Consider the following 16666-nt stretch of genomic DNA (forward strand, 5'->3'; position numbering starts at 1 on the left):
GTGGAGAGAGAGGTCTGTTAGAGATCTAGGCCCATCATATCTATATGGAAATCCAAAGATTCCCTGACTAGGGCCCCAGATGATAGGGTGACCTGATAGTGACCAAAAGGGCCATCACTAAAGTGTACCAGTCTCTTGCCCTTATCCGGCTTCTGTAGCCCTTACTTTATCTGACATGGTCAGGACTTGGAGGGGTTGAGGGAAGTGAAATGGGGAGTAGGTGAGGAGGTTATCTAGTTCTAAGTAGAAACTATTTGATTGAGTACCTTATGGTGTCTAATTTAGGTCTTTCTACTTGCCTGCTGCACTTATGGAGTCACTGTAGACTACTGCGCACTACCTACTTGAAGGTGGATGTTTTCCCCCGGCTTATGAGTCCATGTGCACATGTGCCCTATGCCTTGGGCCCTGGTCTGTGTCTAGGCTCTGTAACTTTGTTGGGAAGTGCGCCACCTGAAATGGAACTAAGGAGTCCTGAGAGCTAGGGAAGGTCTCACCTGAGTATTGGAGCTGGAGGGTTGACACCACAGGCCTGGCATCTCTGGACACAGGAGAAGTGGAACATGTCGAGGTGGCACTGGTTACGTTTGTTTTGTTTGTTTGTTTTTTAGCAGAGTCCTGCTCAGCTCCGGTTTATGGTGGCATGGGGTATTGAACCTGGGATATGGGAGTCTCAGGCATAACCATTATGCTGTCTCCCCCCTAAAATGTTCTTTTCTTACTGCAGTGGTGCTTCTTAAATTATGTGGTTTATTGTACATAAAATATACTTCAATAAAGCTAGAACAAACTCTTATCTGAGACAACCCTAGTAATGTAAATCTAGTAATGCCATCTGGATACTGATATCAAGGAATCATTACTTTTTTGTATGTGAAAATGCACTGTAGTTATTTATAAAAGATTTGTGTATTTTGGGGCTGTCAAGATTGCACAATGGTTATGTAAAAAGACTCTCTGGGGGCTGGGTGGTGGCGCACCTGGTTGAGCACACATGTTACCATGTGCAAGGACCCAGGGTCAAGTCCCTGGCCCCTACCTGGGGGGGGGAGCTTCACACGTTGTGAAGCAGGGCTGCAGGTATCTTTATCTATCTACCTCCCTCTCTATTTCTACCTCTACTGAAAAAGAAAGGAAAGAGGGGAAAATGACTGCCAGGAGCAGTAGATTAATGATGCAGGTACAAAGCCCCACGGTAACTCTGGTGGCAAAAACTACTACTAATAATGATACTGAAACAAGATAAAGTATCGCTGTTGGATAGCATTTTTCTGCCCTGGGTTATTGTTGGGGCTTGGTACCATGACCGCACAATGGCATGTGCACTCTGCAGGGTGGGTGAGCCGCAAGCTAGCGCCCCTGCAGAGAATCTTTCATTATAATTCTTAACTTAATGATTTCTGCCATTGGATTTTCACTGGAGTGAAAACTGTACCTGATGAGTCTAACATTCCCAGTGAGTTCTATTTTAGATAGAGATTGAGCGACAGAGAGAAAAGTAGAGGTAACATAACACCGCTTGTGAAGTGCCCCCCTTTTTAAGACAGACTCAGAATGGTAGAGACAGAGTTAAAGAAACTGGAGCTTCCTTCAATGAGGTGGAGGCTGGGATTGAACCTGGGATGTGCATATGGCAAAATAGCACAATATTCAAGCGAGCTAGTCTGCTGGCCTGAAGCTTCCTCTCTGTGTTATGGTCCCATGTGGTGTCCTGGGGTCTAAGCCCAGGTCCTGAAGCATGATAAAGTGTGCACCTCACCAACTGAGCTACCTCCTAGGAGGAGGGAGAGGAGGAGGAGGGAGAAGAAAAAAAATGGCTGCTGGGAGCAGTTGACTTGTAGTGCTGGCACTGAGCCTCAGCAATGAACTTGATGGCAATTAAAATAAGCAATCAATAAAGCTATTAGACATCAAAAAGAATTAAATACTTTCAAATAAAAGTAAACGAGGTGAAAGAGATCTGTACCGCAAACTATAAGATATTGTTGAAAGAAGTAGAAGACACAAAGAAACAGAAAACATTACATGCTCAGGGACTGAGAGAATTAACATAATTAAAATGGCTAAATCACCTAAAGCAAAATACAGACTCACTACAATCTCTGTGAAAATCTCAACAGCATTCTTCACAGAAATAAAACCCGAAATCATAAAATTTACCTGGAACCATAAAGACCTTAAATAGCAAAAGTCAACCCTAAGGGAAAAGGATGAAAATGGAGATATGATACTCCCTGAATTCAAACTACAGTACAAAACTGTAATAATTCAAGCAGCAAGGTATTAGAATGAAAGCAGCCATGCAGATCAATGGAACAGAAGGAGAAAATAGAAAAAAAAAAAAAGAAAGAAAGAAAGAAAGAAAGAAACTAGGCCACTGCCTAAGTGTCATTCACAAACACTAACCCAAAATGGATTAAAGGCAGCCAGGAGGTGGCACCGCAGGAGAGTGCAGAACTGGCACTGCTTATGCAAGAGTGGTGCTCTGATTCTCCTTCATTAAATACATAAATGCGGGGCTGAGCAATGGTTCACCCTGTTAAGCACACATAGTACTAAGCACAAGGACCCGCTCAAGGACCTGGGTTCGAGCCCCTGGCTCCCAACCTGCAGGGAAGACACTTTACAAGCAGTGAAGCAGGTGTGCAGGTCTCGGTCTCTCTCTCTCTCTCTCTCTCCCTTCAATTTCTCTCTGTCCTATCAAATAAGATAAAACAATAAATTAAAAAACAGAAAAAAATGGCTGCCTTGAGCAGTGGATTTGTAGTAGCACTGGAACCAAGCCCTAGCGACATCCCTGAAGGTGAAAAAAAAAAAAAACGTTTCCCCCTGTTGACAAGCATTTACTTTTAAAGCAATTTCTGTTGTTTTGTAATAATTATAAAAAAATCTAAATTAAATAAAGTATAAAGTATATTTTACATACAATGATAGAGTGTTTCAAATGGTTATAACATCCTCCAGAAATACTTTCTTTTTCTTTTTTTTAAACTTTAAAAAAATTTAATTAATATTTATTTATTCCCTTTTGTTGCCCTTGTTGTTTTATTGTTGTAGTTATTATTGTGGTTGTTACCAATGTCGTCGTTGTTGGACAGGACAGAGAGAAATGGAGAGAGGAGGGGAAGACAGACACCTGCAGACCTGCTTCACCACCTGTGAAGCGACTCCCTGCAGGTGGGGAGCTGGGGGCTCGAACCGGGATCCTTACGCTGGCCCTTATGCTTTGCGCCACGTGCGCTTAACCCGCTGCGTTACTGCCCGACTCCCTTTTCTTTTCTTTTCTTTTCTTTTTTATGTTATTAGGGGGCTAGTGGTTTACAGTCTAGGCTTTACCACACAGACGCAACCTCTCATCTCCCCTTGATTAGTATATAGGAGACACAACACGGTCCCAGTGTCTATTTGTCCTGTCCCCCACCCTCCTTCCCCAGACTCCTTTCCGTTGGTGCAATACACCACAATCAGTCCAAGTCTCACCCACTTGCAAGCATGAGGTCCTGAGTTTGATTCCCAGTATTGTTATGTGTCAGAGTGATGCTCTGGTCTCTGTGTGTGTCCACCACCCCCCCACCCTCTTTCTGTGTGTGAAATAAAATTTTTAAGTTCTTTTTTAAAATTATTTATTTATTTACCATCTTTATTTATTGAATAGAGACAGCCAGAAGGTGAGAGGGAAGGGGGTGATAGAGAGGGAGAGAGACAGAGAGACACTTGCAAAGCTTTCACTCTGCAGGTGGGGACTGGAGCTAAAACAAGAATTCTTGTGCATTGTAACATGTGCAGTCAACCAAGTGCGTCACCACCCAGCCCTGTTAAATAAATCTTTAAAATACTGTTACATTTGGGGAGTCAGGCGGTAGTGCAGCGGGTTAAGCGCAGGTGATGCTAAGCACAAGGACCGGCGTAAGGAACCTGGTTCAAGCCCCCGGCTCCCCAGCTGCAGGGGAGTCGTTTCACAAGTGGTGAAACAGGTCTGCAGGTGTCTTGCTCTCCCCCTCTCTGTCTTCCCCTCCTCTCTCCATTTCTCTCTGTCCTATCCAACAACAACAACATCAATAACAATGATAACTACAACAATAAAAGAACAAGGGCAACGAAAGGGAATAAATAAATAAGAAAAAATACTGTTAAATTTAAAAATGAGTTAAAATTGAGCATAAGATTTGGAAATTATAAAGACATAGATGCTACAGTCCTTGTCACTGGTCTTAGATATGTCTTTGGGGACTCAATTCCAATTGCAAGGAAAACAAATACAAAAATAAACAAATAAGACTGCTTTAAACTAAAAACCTTCTGAACAACAAAGGAAACTTGAACCAACAGGAGTAGATAGCATAATGGTTATGCAAAGAAACTCTCATGTCTGAGGCTCTGAAGTCCCAGGTTCCATCCCCTGCACCATGATAAACCAGAGCCGAGAACTGTTCTGGTAAAAGAAAAAAGGGGGGAATGGGTGGGGGAACTTGAATCAAAATTAAAAGCATTCTACTGACTGGGGGAAATATCTGCACACTGTATGTCCCACAAGTGGCTAACAGACTCCACCCACGAGGTGGTGCAGTGGATTCAGCATTGGATCTCTGAGCAGGAGATTCCGAGTTCCATCCTCATGAATCAAGCATGCTACCTTGATGCTTTGGCTCTTTCTTCTCTTCTCTCTCATAAATAAAGCAAAAAAGGAAATACCTTGTAAACCATTGTTAAACCACTAATTAAAATGTTTAAAATGGGGCCAGGTGGTAGCTCAGTGGGTTAAGCACACATGGCACAAAGTGCAAGGACCAGTGTAAGGATCCCAGTTTGAGCCCCCTGGCTCCCCACATGCAGGGGAGTCACTTCACAAGCAGTGAAGCAGGTCTGCAGGTGTCTATCTTTCTCTCCCCCTCTTTGTCTTCCCCTCCTCTCTCCATTTTTCTCTGTCCTATTCAACAACAATAACAGCAATAACAATAATAACAACAACAAAGGCAACAAAAATGGGGACAAAATGGCCTCCAGGAGCAGTGGACTTGTAGTGCAGGCACTAGGTTGGATAACCCTGGAGGCAAAAAAAAATGTTTGAAACAATAAAGCAAAGAAGCATGTACAAAGAATTCATAAAACTCAGGGCCAGGTGGTGGTGTACCTGGCTGAGCCTGTATGTTACAGTGTGCAAGGACCTGGGTTCAAGCCCCCGATCCCCACCTGCAGGGGTGAAAGCTTCATGAGTGGTGATGCAGGGCTGCAGGTGTCTCTCTGTCTTTCTCCCTCTCTATCACCCCCTTTCCTCTTGATTTCTGGCTGTCTCTATCCAATAAATAAGGATAATAATTTTTTAAATTTATTTCTTTATTGGGGAATTAATGTTTTACATTCAACAGTAAATACAATAGTTTGTACATGCATAACATTCCCCAGTTTCCCATTTAACAATACAACCCCCACTATGTCATTTATCATCCTTCATGGACCAGTATTCTCCCCACCCACCCACCCCAGAGTCTTTTACTTGGGTGCAATATGCCAATTCCATTTCAGGTTCTACTTGTGTTTTCTTTTCTGATCTTGTTTTTCAACTTCGGCCTGAGAGTGAGATCATCCCATATTCATCCTTCTGTTTCTTTTTTTTTTTTTTAGATTTTTTTTAAATAATTTATTTCTTTATTGGTGAATTAATGTTTTACATTCAACAGTAAATACAATAGTTTGTACATGAATAACATTCCCCAGATTCCCATTTAACAATACAACCCCATCATCTTTCATGGACCTGTATTCTCAAAGTATTTTACTTTGGTGTAATACTCCAATTTCATTTCAGGCTCGACTTGTGTTTTCTTTTTTCTAATCTTGTTTTTCAACTTCGGGCTGAGAGTGAGATCATCCCATATTCATCCTTCTGTTTCTGACTTATTTCACTCAACATGATTTTTCCAAGGTCCATCCAAGATCGGCTGAAAACGGTGAAGTCACCATTTTTTACAGCTGAGTAGTATTCCATTGTGTATATATACCACAACTTGCTCAGCCACTCATCTGTTGTTGGACACCTGGGTTGCTTCCAGGTTTTGGCTATTACAAATTGTGCTGCCAAGAACATATGTGTACACAGATCTTTTTGGATGGATGTGTTGACTTCCTTTAGGATATATCCCCAGGAGAGGAATTGCAGAGTCATAGGGTAGGTCCATTTCTAGCCTTCTGAGAGTTCTCCAGACTGTTCTCCACAGAGGTTGGACCAATTGACATTCCCACCAGCAGTGCAGGAGGGTTCCTTTGACCCCACACCCTCTCCAGCATTTGCTGCTGTTACCTTTTCTGATGTATGACATTCTCACAGGAGTGAAGTGATATCTCATTGTTGTCTTTATTTGCGTTTCTCTGACAATCAGAGAGTTGGAGCATTTTTTCATGTGTTTCTCGGCCTTTTGGATCTCTTCTGTGGTGAGTATTCTGTCCAAGTCCTCCCCCCATTTTTGGATGGGGTTATTTGTTGTCTTGTTGTTGAGTCTGGCAAGCTCTTTGTATATGTTGGTTATTAAACTCTTATCTGATGTATGACATGTAAAGATCTTCTCCCATTCTGTGAGGGGTCTCTTGGTTTGGGTAGTGGTTTCTTTTGCTGTGCAGAAGCTTTTTAATTTGATGTAGTCCCATAGGTTTATACTTGCCTTAATCTTCTTTGTAATTGGATTCGTTTCATTGAAAATGTCTTTAAAATTTATGCAGAAAAGAGTTCTGCCAATATTTTCCTCTAAGTATCTGATAGTTTGTGGTCTAACATCCAAGTCCTTGATCCACTTGGAACTTACTTTTGTATTTGGTGAAATACAGTGATTCAGTTTCATTCTTCTGCATGTTTCAACCCATTGTTTCCAACACCATTTGTTGAAGAGACTCTGCTTTCCCCATGTAATAGTCTGGGCCCCCTTGTCAAAGATTAGATGAACATAGGTGTGGGGCCTCACTTCTGGGCTCTCAATTCTATTCCACTGCTCAGTGTGTCTGTTCATGTTCCAGTACCAACAGCCAAGAGCAGGATGTCCCTTGGTACAAAACTGGGTAAAGAAGGTAGGGCAGAGCAGGGAAGACAGCATGATGGTTATGCAGAAAGACTTGAGTATTGAAGCTCTGACAATCCCCAGCACCACCAGGAACCAGAGATGAGCGGTGCTCTGGGGGGGGGGGTCAGCATTTGTTTACAGTGGGATACTACTCAGCTCTGAATGAAGATGAAACCCCGTCATCTGCAATAGCAAGGATGAACAGAGAGGGGGTCCTGCCAAGTGAAACTAGCCAGACTGAGCAACACAAACAGCAAATGATTTCACTCATGGGTGGTACACAGTGAGACAACAAAGTGAACGGAATACAACAAAACTTTTAGACTAGAAGACCCCTGTGTGGTTAGCCAGGAGGGGAGAGGGAAAGGAGGCAGGTAGTCAGGTAGAAGGGCTCAGGTGTGCGGGAAGGCTAGCACTGCTGATGCACGGCTGAAGCTTCCGTGTTAACAGTGCGGTGTTACTTCAACAGAAAGGTTTAGAGTGTGAGGGGCTGGGCAGCGACGTGCCCGGTTATGCTCACATAGTACTTAGTAAGCGCAAGGACCCGCAAGGATCCCAGGTTGAGGGTCCCGGCTCCGCACCTGAGGAAGGGGGAGGGGGATGGCACTTCACAAGGGTTCACCTGTCTTTCTCCCTATCTTCCCCTCCCCTCTCAATTTCTCTGTCCTAGCCAATAAAAAAGGGAAAAGATGGCCTCCAGGAGCAGTGGATTCGTAGTGCCAGCACTGAGTCCTAGCAATAACCCTGAAGGCAAAAAATAAGTAAATAAAAGCAAAAGTTTGAGTTTTTAAAAGTAATTATTTATTTCCAGCAGGGGGGGGGAGAGAGAACTGCTCAGAACTAGCATATTTTGGTGTGAAGAATTGAGCCTGGGACCTCTGGAGTCTCAGACATGAAAACCCCGTGTGCTACTGCTGAGACAGCTCCCTCACCCCATCAATAAGAATTTATTAGATATTTTTTTTTTTTTAATTTTTTTTAAAATTAAAAAAAAATTTGAGAGGGGGTGGGGGGAGAGAGCATAATGGCTACGCAAACAGACTCTCATACCTGAGGCTTCAAAGTCCCGGGTTCAATCCCTCACACCACCATAAACCAGAGCTGAGCAGTGCTCTGGCTAAAATAAAAATATAAAAATAAAATAAATAAATAAACTGAAGACTGGGGCAGGGGAGATAGCATGATGGTTCCACAAACAGACTCTCATGCCTGAGGCTTCAAAGTCCCAAATCTAATCCCCACACCACTATAAGCCAGAGCTGAGCAGTGCTCTGATCTCGATATCTCTGTCTCTATCTCTGTCTCTGCATCTCTCTCAAAAATAAAATAAAATAAACATTTTTTTAAAATTCTCTAGGGCAGGGGTAGATATGGTTGTGCAAAAAGACTCTTATGTCTGAAGCTCCAAAACCCCGGGTTCAATCCCCCATACCACCATAAGCCAGGTCCTTGGGCATGGTAATATGCACACTCTAGCACAACTGCCACCACCCAGCCCCAAGAATTTATTTTTTAATCATCTTCAGTTTTCCTGCTGAGAGAAGCAGCGAGTATGAGTGTACCACAATTAAACTATTTACCAGCTGAAGACTGTTCAGGCTGATTTCAAGTATTTTGAATTTGTTTTTTTTTTGTTTTGTTTTTTTTGCTATGACAAATAAAGCTATACTCTTCCACAGATCTATTTTCATCTAAGATTTGGTTTTGCTGCTAGCATGACAATTTCTTCTATCCATGTTAATCTCACATGATTGGTCATTTTGCAAACTCCCCCCCCCCAAAAAAAATGTGTTGGCTTAATCTATATATTTGAAGCATGTGTAATTTCCCTTAAGTGAGATTACGAGGATTTTTTTTCATCAATGTAATAAATTTCTCTGGCTTGTCTTCTAACATATTTTGGAAAACAATGCTCCATAGGGATTTTACTGTGACCTCGCAATTACAGACCTTTTGATGACTAGCATAGCTGGTTTGCTCCTTGTAATAATCAAACAGAACGATCCTGCTGTACCTCCACCAGCTCATAAATATGCATTACAAGACAAATCTTCCCACGGACACATTCAGGCGCCATCACTAAGGGCCAAAGAACATGCTACAGGTTCAAAAGCTGTGCCCTTGGGTCCAGTAGCGCAGAGCACAGTAACGATGCGATTATTCCAGCTCTACATAGACTGAAATTCTCCAATTTGCTAGGGAATTCTATTTTCAAAGCCCATTACTAGTCCTTTCCACGGAAAAGCATGCTTTGGTTGGGGTTATTTACCTGCCGTGCTGCCAACCCGTTTTTCCCTCTGCTCGGTGATGCCCGGGCCGGGACTAGGCAATTCCAAGTCACCCTGTTTTTTTCCTTCCCCACCCGTCCTAAGAATGGCAGCTACTTCTTGCAGTTAATAATATTAGTCCGGAGATATCTGGCCTAGGAGTACCAGAAACAGTGACACATATCTGGAGTAGCTCATTGTCCCCTACGCGCCCAGCTCCAGGTACGGACGGAATCCGGGGTCTGGCGGCGGTGGTATGCCTGGTAGCGTGCACGTGCTACCAGGCATGGAATCTGCTCTCCTGGGAACACACTGCGTGGCTTTCTGTTTTTCTTGTAACCTTTATCCGACTGCAAACAGCATCTATTCGATTTTCTAGTATCTTATCTAGTTCTTCTCTAATCACAAGGGTCATGGCCCTTATTCAGGAGAATCTGTGATTGAATTTAGGGCTTGCAAAGGGAAGGAAAACATCAGAAAGTCTCCAGTTGTAAGCAAGCAAGGGACTCAGGCTAACTCAAGTAAGAAGGAAGTCTGGGGGCCGGTGGCAGCACACCTGGTTGAGCACACATTTACAGGTGCAAGGACCCAGATTTGAGCCCCCAGACCCCTCCTGCAGAGGGAAAGCTTTGCGAGTGGTGCAGCAGGGCTGCAGGCGTCTGCCTTTGTCCTTCCCTATCATCCCCTTCCCTCTTGCTTTCTGCCTGTCTCTATCCAGTAAGTAAATAAAGATAAAAAAAAGTTTAAAAGAGAAGAAGGAGAAGGAGAAGAAAGAAGGAAGGGAGGGAGGGAGGGAGGGAGGGAGGGAGGGAGGGAGGAAGGAAGGAAGGAAGGAAGGAAGGAAGGAAGGAAGGAAGGAAGTTTGTGGGAGCACGTTAAGAGCCCATCTGGCCAGGGTGAAAGAGTGGAAAACTTGGGGTTGTTCACCAGCAGCAAAAGCCACCTGGCCCCACTGGGGTTAGGAACCTCTTCTTTGGCTGGTAGAGAGAGGGAAGTCCTGTAAAAAGTCTGAGGAAGGGGGGCCAGGCAGTAGCGCAGTGGGTTAAGCGCACATGCAGGAACCGGCAAAAGGATCCCGGTTCGAACCCCTGGTTCTCCACCTTCAAGGGGTTGCTTCACGGGTGGTGAAGCAGGTCTGCAGGTGTCTATCTTTCTCTCCCCTGCTCTGTCACCCCTCCTCTCTCAATTTCTCTCTGTCGTATCCAAAAACAACAATAACAACAAAGGGCATAAAATGGGAAAAATGGCCTCCAGGAGCAGTGGATTCCTAGTGCAGGCACTGAGCCCCAGCAATAACCCTGGAGGCAAAAAAAAAAAAAAAGTCTGAGGAAGGAAAAGTAGCTCTCCCCAAAGAAACTCAGCTTGCTCTTTACAGGAGGAAGACTGGCTGGTGGGCAGAAATTATGACCGGCTCTGGATTGAGACAATCTCAGAAGAGGGCTTCTATGTAAAGGACAACACACTGAATGCTGGGACATTTCATGAAAGAGCACTTCAGACTGGCAAAAGATTGGGTTGTTGGAAAAGTCATGACGCATTTTGCGTAGAAAAGCATAAGAAAGGGGCCAGGCAGTGATGCACCTGGTTGAGCGCACATGTTATAGTGCACAAGGGCCCGGATTCGAGCCCCCAGTCCCCACCTGCAGGGGGAAAGCTTTGTGAGTGGTGCAGCAGGGCTGCAGGTGTCTCTCCATCTCTCTCCCTCTCTATCTCCCCTTTCCCTCTTGATTTACGGCTGTCTCTATCCAATAAATAAAGATAATTAAAAAATTAAAAAACTATAAAAAAAAGAAAAACAGAAAAAAATGTGATGACTTTTCTGACAACCCAACAGCTAGCTCCCTTTAATAGTGAACTGCTCTGCCATGTGTGTGACCCAGCTTCAAGCAAGGCACCCACTGTACTGGAGGAAAGTGTGGTGCTGTGCTGTCTGTCGGTCTATATATCTGTCTATCTGAAGACAAAAAAAAAAAAAACCCAGAGCAGTGGAGCCCCAGTGACAAAGAGGAGAGAGAAAGGAGCGTTTGGGGTGGGATAATCAGAGGGTTTTTTTTTTTTTTTTTTGCCTCCATGGTTATCACTGGGGCTTGGTGCCTACACTATGAGTCCACTGCTCCTGGCAGCCATTTTTTGGATAAGACAGAAATTGAGAGAGAGGAGACAGAGAGGGGGACAAAAAGATAAACATCTGCAGACCTGCTTCGCGGCTTGTGAAGCGAGCCCCCTGCTGGTGGGGAGCCAGGGGCTCGAACACGGATCCTTGTGCAGGTCCTTGCGCTTAGTGCTATGTGCCCTTAATCAGGTGCACCACCACCTGACTTTCCAGGACAATTTTTTAAATTTCTAGATAGAGACGAGGGTGGGGGGAGATTGTCAGAGTCTGAGACCACGGCACAAAGCTCGCTTCCAAGCGGGGAGGGCAGGCTCAAACCTAGGTCAGGCACACGGCAAAGTATCCCACCGGCCATAAGAGCAAGTTTTCTAAAAGAAAGGAAAATCTTCCTATTACTGCTTAAGGGTTAGAACAAGTCCAGAAAGAGCTTCCTAGTCAATATTCTTGGCCTGACCAACACTTATTCACTATGCCCCAGCGATTCTGTCTAAGCCCCAGGGGTTGTGGTCCAGGTCATTTCCTTCACTCTCACCTGAGCGGAGCTGGTTGCCTAACAGTAACTGTGAGCACAGTGGGCTGAGCTGGTCTTTCAGAAACCCAGGGGAGACTCCACAGAGGTTAGAACAGTAACATATCTGTAAGTGTAGAAATGTGACTTAACTTAACCTAAAAATCACATAGTAGATAAAAAGAAAGCACAAAAACTATTGTGTTTTCTATCATCATAAATTCCTGTCTACATCCTCTCACATAGCTGCATCAAAGGGTAGTTTAAAGAAAATAGTTAGGGGGGGGTCCAGGAGGCGGCACAATGGATAAAGAATTGGACTCTCAAGCATGAGGTCCTGAGTTTAATCCCTGGCAGCACATGTACCAGAGTGATGTCTGGTTCTTTCTCTCTCCTCCTATCTTCTCATTAATAAATAAATAAGATATTTTAAAAAGATAAGCATAAATTTAAAAAAAGTAGTTGGAATTCTGTCACAATAAAACAATTCTTTTTTATAATTTTTATTTATTTTCCCTTTTATTGCCCTTGTTTTTTATTGTTGTTGTAGTTATTACTGTTGTTGTTATTGATGTCGTCGTTGTTAGATAGGACAGAGAGAAATGGAGAGAGGATGGGAAGACAGAGATGGGGAGAGAACAGATAGGCACTTGCAGACCTGCTTCACTGCCTGTGAAGCAAATCCCCTGCAGGTGGGGAGCCAGAGACTCGAACCAGGATTCTGGGGCTGGAACCGGGATCCTCACAGGGTCCTTGCGCTTCCTGCCATGTGCGCTTAGCCCGCTGCGCTACCGCTGGACTCCCAAGAACTCTTATTTGTATTATTCACCTATTTCTTTCTATGCATTTTCTAAAAAAAAATCTCTGATTTTTTCCCTGTTTGTAAGAGTAGTGACTGTCTGTAGGAGAAACTGCTTTAAAAAAGCAATATATCAGGGGTCGGGCAGCAGCGCAGCAGGGTAAGCGCACATGGCCCAAAGCGCAAGGACCCCGTGAGGATCCCAGTTCCAGCCCCGGCTCCCCACCTGCAAGGGGGTCGCTTCACAAGCGGTTAAGCAGATGTGCAGGTGGTCTCTCTTTCTCTCCCCCTCTCTATCTTCCCCTCCTCTCTTGATTTCTCTGTCCTATCCAACAACGACAACAGTAATAACAACAATAGTCATAACAACAATATACAACAAGGGCAACAAAAGGGAAAAAATAGCCTCCAGGAGCAGTGGATTCATAGTGCAGGCACAGAGCCCCAGTGATAACCCTGGAGGCAAAAAATAAAAGAAGCAACATATGAAGTGTAAATAGCCATGATAGGAAGTAGCAGTGGTTATTAATATTTCTCTGTATGTTTTCTTTTTGCTCCTAATGAATTGGATGAGAATAATTTGGTTAAAAACACAATTGGGGGGGAGTTGGGCAGCAGCGCAGCGGGTTAAGCGCACGTGACACAAAGAGCAGGGACTGGTGTTAAGGATCCTGGTTCGAACCCCTGGCTCCCCACCTGTAGGGGAGTCACTTCACAAGTGGTGAAACAGGTCTACAGGTGTCTATCTTTCTCCCCTGTCTTCCCCTCCTCTCTCCATTTCTCTCTGTCCTATCCAACAACAACATCAATAATAACTACAACAATAAAAAACAACAAGGGCAACAAAAGGGAATAAATAAATATTTTTTAAAAATTAAAAAAAAAAACACAATTGGGGGGGGGGCAGTGGTAGTGCAGCAGGTTAAGCACACGTGGCCCGAAGTGCAAGGACCGGCGTAAGGATCCCGGTTCAAGACCCCGGCTCCCCACCTGCAGGGGAGTCGCTTCACAGCAGTGAAGCAGGTCTGCAGGTGTCTATCTTTCTCTCCCCCTCTCTGTCTTCCCCTCCTCTCTCCATTTCTCTCTGTCCTATCCAACAATAATGACATCAATAATAATAGCCACAACAACAGATAAAAAAACAAGGGCAACAACAAAAAAGGGGAAAAAATGGCCTCCAGGAGTGGTGGATTCGTAGTGCAGGCACTGAGCCCAAGCAATAACCCTGGTGGCAAAAAAAAAAAAGAAAGACTATTGGAATTCATATATATATTTTTTCCCCTTTTGTTGCCCTTGTTGTTTTTTTATTGTTGTTGTAGTTATTATTGTTGTTGTCGTTGATGTCATCGTTGTTAGATAGGACAGAGAGAAAAGGAGAGAGGAGGGGAAGACAGAGAGGGGGAGAGAAAGACAGACACCTGCAGACCTGCTTCATTGCCTTTGAAGTGACTCCCCTGCAGGTTGGGAGCCGGGGCTCTAACCGGGATCCTTACGCGGGTCCTTGGGCTTTGCACTATGTGTGCTTACCCGCTGCGCTACCGACCGACTCCCTGGAATTCTTTTTTTTTAAAGATTTTATTTATTTATTTATTAATGAGAAAGATAGGAGGAGAGAGAGAAATAATCAGACATCACTCTGGTACATGTGCTGCCAGGGATCAAACTCAGGACCTCATGCTTGAGAGATCAGTGCTTTATCCACTCAGTGCTTGCACCACCTCCCGGACCACTACGATTGGAATTCTGTGTGTGTATTTTGTGTGTGTGTGTTTTGTGTGTATGTGTGTTGTGTGTTGTGTGTGTGTTAATGATTTCCAGGCTGACTTCTTTGTAAGATTTTATTTATTGATTGATGAGAGAGAGAGAAGCAGGGCATCACTGCAGCATCTGTAATGCCAGAGATCAAACTCAGAACCTCATACCTGGCAGTCCAACACTTTATCCACTATGCCATCCCCTGGGCTCCCAGGCCAGCTATTTTTATTCAGTGGAGACAGAGAGAGGCAGAGGAAGAGGGAGAGACATCGTGCCGCCACCCGCTGTGCTATCATGGAGCTCGTGTGTGAGCCGGGGCTCGGACGGACGAGGCAGCCTGTGCAAGAAGGCTCACCCCTACTTGGTGAGAGAAGTCGGCCCTCAAGTGGCACTCTTTATGATCATTCTGTCTCCATGTGATCTTCTGTAAAAAGCCTTGCTTGTTAGTTGGAAAAGAAACCAACAAGAAAGAAATGTGCAAGGCAGCGGAACCCTGTGTGTTGTGTCTCGTTCACTCCCGTAGCTCCAGTTCTCAGAGCGCGGCTCCGGTGCACTGTAGGTAGACCCTCAGCTTCCTTTTTTTTTTTTTTTCCCCCAATGGTTATAATTTCTGTCCCAAATGGGAGGGTGGGGGCCAGAGTTGTTAATGAACACAGAATCACCTCACAGTGATGTTGAGTATTACATCCCTCTCTCCCGCTCAACAGTTTGTTTTTTATCACATGTAATCAGTTTTGCTGCCCTGATGAAAGGACCACTGAATCGAAATTCCAACTTCAACAGTCACTAGCTCCGGGACCTTGGCAAGAAACCTCCCCACATTCTGCCTTCAGCTTCATGAACTGGCATACCCTCACCTGGGTGCTGACCAAACAAAAATCTCACTCGTCATCTACCTTTCAGAATAACAGAAAAAGCCTTCAGGCTAACGTTTGTCGGGCTGTGATAACTGCTATAAGAAAAAGAAAACAGTGTGGAGCAGATAGCATCATGGTTAAGCAAACAGATTTCATGCCAAAGGCTCCCAGATCTCAGGTTCAACGCCCTGCACCACCATAAACCAGAGCTGAGCAGGGCTCTGGCAGAGAGAGACAGAGAGAGAGAGAGAGAAAAGAATTCAGAAAACAGAGCAAAGAGAACAGAATATGATCACTTGTGCATGTGTGTGCTTGTGTGTGTCTGTTTGAGGAGACAGTGACGCTATTTTCCTTTTTCCGTATTTATTTTTTTGTATCTCCGCCAGGGTTATCACTAGGAACTAGAACTTGGTGCCAGCATTATGGATCCACTGTTCCCAATGGCCATTTTTTCTTTTTTTTTTTTCCTTGTCTTTTTAATATATTTTATTTGACAAGACAATGAGAATTTTTTATATTTTATTTGAAAGGACAGGAAAGGGGGGGAGATAGAGAGGGAGAAAGACAGACTCCTGCAGATCTGTTTCAGTGTTTGTGAAGCGTGTGTGTGTGTGTGTGTGTGTGTGTGTGTGTGTGTCCCCGTACCCCGTCCCCCCCCCCCCCGCATATGGGGAGCAAGGGCTCCAACCCACATCCTTGAGAAATGTGTGTGCTCACCTGTCTACCCCCAGTGCTGCTATTTTCTAAAAAGTAGTGAGATTCTGATTAAAGATTTCAAAAATATCCCAGTGACTGTGCTTTTAAGATTTCAAGTTGTGACCAAGGGCAATCACGAAATCAATGTAGAGAATCTGCACATTAAAAAATATTTTGAAATACAACAGCAGGCGCAGCACACAAATTAAAAGGTCAGCGGTGCTTGGGGCGACGTTGTTTCCCTTTATAACAAGTGGACTAGTTTGTAGAGCATTGTGAGCATGGGCAAAGTGGGGTGGTTAGCACTGGAGAGCAGCTTTGAGGCAACTGACCTCACTTGGTTAAGACAGTCCGCATGGTGTGTGTCCACATCTCATGCGTTGCCTGCTGGACTAGTAGACAAAAAATACACCTAACCATACACACACACACACACACACACACACACACACACACACACACACACACACACGTTGGGAGTAGAGCTAAGAAGCTGAGACAAAAGACCAAACTGAAATTGAATTCGGAATAGAAAGTTGTTACTACATTTTTGATGCAAAAAAAAAAAAAAAAGAAAGAAAGAAAGAAAAAAGAAAAAAGAATCTGACCACCAGAAAAGACC

The sequence above is a fragment of the Erinaceus europaeus genome, chromosome X (genome assembly GCF_950295315.1).
Source record: "Erinaceus europaeus chromosome X, mEriEur2.1, whole genome shotgun sequence".
Lineage (NCBI taxonomy): Eukaryota > Metazoa > Chordata > Mammalia > Eulipotyphla > Erinaceidae > Erinaceus > Erinaceus europaeus.